Below are 5,419 nucleotides of genomic sequence, written 5' to 3' on the forward strand. Positions count from 1 at the left end.
TTTTTTTTAACATGTATTTTGGAGAACATGGTTTAATCAAGTAAGATTTTTAATGGAGGATTCTGGGAGGGCTTGGACCTCTGCATGGACCGTTTATTTTATGTAACATTTTTACATTTTATGTCTTCAACATTTGCATTCTGTTCCCCCCCCCCCCCCCCCCATTTCTAATGTTCTGTCTGTATAGTTTCTCCTCCTGAAAGTATTTATTTTAGTGAGCCATGCTGTGAGCCTAAATGAGGAGGTCGGGCAAGCATTTTAATATGTTGAATGATGATTGCTTGTCAAATTCCTCTTTTTGAAATAAAATATTATCCGTTAATACAGACTGCAGTTTTTTTTATTATTATTTATTAGATTTATGAACAGCACTGGGTCACAGCTACACGGAAGCAAATACGGAACACTGGGAAATTGCAAATGCATCCATTTCCACAGCGCAAGAGCAGCGGCATTAATTCATTGTCATTAGAGGCCATATGCTCCCATTTTATCAGCAGTTGGTTTGAGCGAATGAAGGGACATGTGAGGTTATGTCACATGGAAGCTGTCCAAACCCCTCCAAATATTTACTTAATGGTATTGACAATGCCCTTCATGGTTAGTGCTGCACTGCTTACACAGAAACTTGGCTCTCAACTGGTTTTTATATACAAATGCCAACTGGTTTTACTGTTCAGCACCACTGAGCATATATTATGACCCATACTTTGGTTAACTGCCCTCTGTTCTGCACATGCTACAAGTCCTTATCAGTATTAATGCTGTGTGTGCCGTGACGTGCCGTGCCGTGCCATGCCAGCCTTTTATCTGTGGCTACCGCTCGCTGCTTTGTGGGGTAATTTGTGTCCCATCTGCGTGAGCTCTAACAGCAGAAGCTGGAAAGTGCCTTTGCTCATTATTGATTAGAGTCTATATTCTTTCTCCGCATTTTGCTGGTTGCTGTCGAAGCACAGTATTGCAGTGGTCTGTTTTCACTGAAACGGGACCTCCTTGTTTCATTTATTTCGCTGGCTTTTTCCTGCCAAGGAGGCATCATTTGTGCCAAACGTGACTTAGCTCTTCTTACGCTGGCACACGCAGGCTGTCTGATTGCTATCCTAGCCTCCCTCTCTCTCTCTCTCTCACACACACACACACACACACACACACACACACACACACACACACACACACACACACTCGGTCAGCTCAGACACAGCCAGTGTCGGGTTTAATGTGAGCTACAGGAAGTGAGAGAGAAATGCACTGGATTGGGCAGCTTTCATATTTTGCCAGGGCTTCTCCAGCATTCTGAAGCTGAATGGCAGTGAGAGAAAGGGCGAAATGAGAGGAGAAGGTGTGCTGTTAGCTCAGAGACCCTTGATAAGACTTCCTGAGGTTACGTTTCGGTAGAGCATGCTCTTATTTCTCTAATTTGGTTTATTTTGGTCCAGTTCAGCTGCTTGAACCATTTGATGCTTGAAGAACCTCAGCTTTAAATAATATTTAAAACTCTAACCGTCTTTTTCGAGTCTGAACATGTAAAACAAAAATAAGCTTATTCATGCGCAGATGTTTGGAAAATGTTCTGATGTCTGTTCACCACATTTCAGCTGAAACTACGAATTAAAGGCAATGCGGAATATCTAGAGCTCAGCACTAGCGGCGAACGTTTTTATATGTTCAGTCAAATTTAATTAGTTTAATATGTTCACAGGACAAAGGGCATTACTTTGTTGTGGGTTTGTTCTGTTTCCATATTTGTCTCTGAAAAATAATGGTTAGGGGTTCTCAATTCTCCACTCGCCTAGCTGCTCATTTTTTTTCACACCAAAGTAAAGAGGACATGTAATGGCCAAAAGCTGAGTTTCCTGGCAGTGAGGAACGTGGTCGTCTCAGAATTGTTTTTCTGGGGTTCTTCGAAGTGGGAACAGTAAGTCCTATTTACACAGTGAGCGAAGTCACTCGCTGACCGCGTTCGGATCGTCCACCAGCAAGAAACCTTGGGTCTCTTCAGTCCCTGGAAAACCCGATTGACCTGGACAGTTGCGGTCCCTTTATGACATGTAATTGCAATGGTTTCCTCCAAACGGACATACGCATTCATACCAAATGTGACCCCGCTGAACCCATGCATCATAACCACAGGGGTTAGGTCTGAGGTCTCACTCACTGGAGCTGCGTGGGATTGAGGTAGTGGTGTGTTGTCAGAAACGGTGACTGCACAGGAGCTTAGAAAGACTGCTTTATAGATGACTGCGCAGAGAGCGAACGGCAAAGGTCTTTACGTAGTAGACAGGAAGTGGTAAGTCAACAGGAGGCTTGATTGCATAGATCCCAGAACCATGTCCCTGCGTAGCACCATCTGCAGAAAGGCCATGGTACTTCACCCCGAATACGAGGTCTTTTTGCTGCCAGTGTTTCAGTCTTTGTGAATAAATGAAATCTATACACTGACAACCACTGTGGAGACAACATCAAATGTCACACCTGATGTGACACAAAGAAAAAAGCCACAAAAAAAGTACGTGGGACTTTGACCCAACATTTATTCATTTAGCAGGCACTTTTCTCCAAGGCAACTTCCAATGAACTCTGTGTAGTGTTATCAGCCCTTCACACCTTATTCGCCAAGGGAACTTACACTGCTAGATACACTACTTACAATGGGTCACTCATCCATACATGAGTGGAACACACTCTCTCTGTCACTCACACACTAGGGGGGGAACCTGAACAGCATGTTTTTGGACTGTGGGAGGAAACCAGAGCACCCAGAGGGAACCCACATCCTCTTGCACTACCCAGGCAATGTGAGACAGCAGTGCTACTCGCTGTGCCGCTGTGCCACCGTGCCGCCCAAAAAACTGCACGGAGACACGGCGAGGTGTCCAATACATATATGTATGTGCACAATATACTAGTGGAAGTTGTATGTGACATTTTTTTGAATTAGTTTAAGGACTTTATGAAGTTCATCGGTCATATTAATCACGGCTTTGTGATGAACAGCAGGGGTGCTGTCCTACACAAGAACCAATTATCAACTGCTATTTCAATGGAACCAAAGCTGAGGCAGGAATACGTAACAATCTCTGACAAAAATGTATCAACACGTATGGTGATACTGATCTCATTACTGGGATACTTGCTTTATTAACCTTAGGACAATACCTCTTCTTGAACTTTCTATCATGTGCTCTAGTGCTTGGTGTGCTCTGATAACACATTATTTCTAACTGAAGAGAGATTTTCAGAGGAGATTTCCATTAAATCCCAGGCTGGAAGATGTTGTCACGTTGGCCCAAGGCGATGATGAGGCATGTGTCTACACATCAAGAGGTTTGCAGGAGTGGAGATGGGCCACTGCAGCCTGGATTGTAAAGTCACAGCTCATTTTACCTGTTTATTAAGCACTAGCCAGACTCTCTTTTCCTAGTGAACTTGGAGGCATTAACATTTGTACAGGAGGTGATGAGCCATTTTTAGGCTTGTGTCTTTCCTGTTGAAAAGGCTACCAGCACAGCCACCCACTGCTCTGTACCCTCCTTCCTCAGGCACAGTGTTATGAGAGTGTGATTTATATACTGTGAAATTGCAAGGATTTTCCCAGTTGACCTTACTGACAGTCTTAAAACAGAGTTTTTTTCCCAAAAATCCTACGGACTCGCACCATCCCAGTTAAAGAGTCACTCTGTAAAGCAGTCTCTAGGGAGGAAGAGTAAATAGCAGACCTGTGAGGATGATGAGTCTTTGAGAAGACCTGGCAGATGGAGGATGTATCAGTCGGCAGTAGTGTCTTTGCTTTACTATTAGTCTCATCACAGTAAGATGGGTTCTGGTACTGCATGCATTCTATGTGTACCATAATGGCTGTACATCAATGAAGGCCTCTACTTGACTTAATCTACATAGCTATTGCACTGTTGGCTTGTTCCACATGAAAAATATTCTCTTGGTGCTGTCTCTCTGAAGTTCTGCTAACTTTTAATGGGCCTCAACAGGTAAACCAGAAAGCCGGTGCTCCTGAGCCTGCAATGATGAAACACAGAGTTTAGTGTCACAGCAGAATGAGGGTAAAAAGAATTAGTGCAGTAGAAAGTTGATTATCCAAATGTCATTCCTCCAGACCATCAATTATCCAAACCACTGCTGCCCACTCAGAAAAATTCTAGTATCCACTTTTAGTGTACTGGTTATAATGCTGAAGTATTACTCCTGTCACTTAATACATTAGTTTATGAGTTTTTATTCATATTTCTTAATTTATCTGGCACGTTCTCCAAAGCAACTTACAATTATTTACCCATTTATACAGCTGGGTAATTTTACTGGAGCAATTTAGGGTACATACCTTGCTCAATGGTACTACAGCTGGAGGTGGGATTCAAACCTGCCAACTCTGGGTCCAAGGGTAGCAGTTCTATGCTATGCTGCCAGCTGTACCTCTATTTGAAGAGATGTGCAGTACAGCATTGAAGTAGTTCTGAAGTTGTCACTACAGGAGTTTCAAATGACATGTTGACTTTAGCTACTGTGAGGACTCAAGCCAGTCTCCCATGACCTCGATGCATCATTGTCTGTTGTACCGTTCTACATTGTGGGTGCAGTAGTGTGGTGGGCACTGGCTGTTAGCTTTCACTCAGTCTGCTGCAATCCACTGCAGCGTGAGGTTATTGCAGGCATTTTGTCTCGAATCATTCAGTGTTCCAGTTTTTGATTGTGGTTGTTTCAAAAGGACAGGGAGCGCGGTGGTGTGTCGGGTTTGCCCACTGCCCACTGTGTGACGGGTCTGGGGTTTGAGCCCTCCTTGTGGTGCCTTGTGGCGCCTTGTGGTGGACTGGCGTCCTGTCCGGGATGTGTCCCTTCCCCCATTGGCCTTGTGCCCTGTTTTGCCGGGTAGGCTCCGGTTCACCCCAACCCTGCTCAGGACAAGCGGTTGTAGACATTGGTTGTTTGAAAGGGAAATAATGCATCATTTTGCTTTTTAATTTCAGGCCTGCTGCACTATTGTGTTAATAATGGCATCTACAGGCAAAAGAAACATTTGCATTTACATTTACATTTATTCATTTAGCAGACGCTTTTGTCCAAAGCGACGTACATCTCAGCAAAAGTACAATTTATGCATTACATTGAGAGAAGGAGACATAGCTGCAGACATGAAAGAACCTCAATGTGTTGTCAATTGGTATTTTCATGGATGTTTGATTATCCAGACTGATTTACCAAACCAACCTTGGTCCCAATTAGTCTTGATAATTGACGTTTGACCTGTATCTACTACTGCTAGGTCACTACCTGGTGCAGACAGGCCCGTTCCTTAGCCTAAAATGACCCTAGGATCTGAAAGAGCTTGAGAAAGAGCTTCAGATACATGATGAGAGTTAACAAATGGTTTTTTTTGTTGAAGGCAGTGCTGCGGCAGGATGTGGGA

Source organism: Scleropages formosus, chromosome 10 (genome assembly GCF_900964775.1).
Source record: "Scleropages formosus chromosome 10, fSclFor1.1, whole genome shotgun sequence".
NCBI classification, from domain to species: Eukaryota; Metazoa; Chordata; class Actinopteri; order Osteoglossiformes; family Osteoglossidae; genus Scleropages; species Scleropages formosus.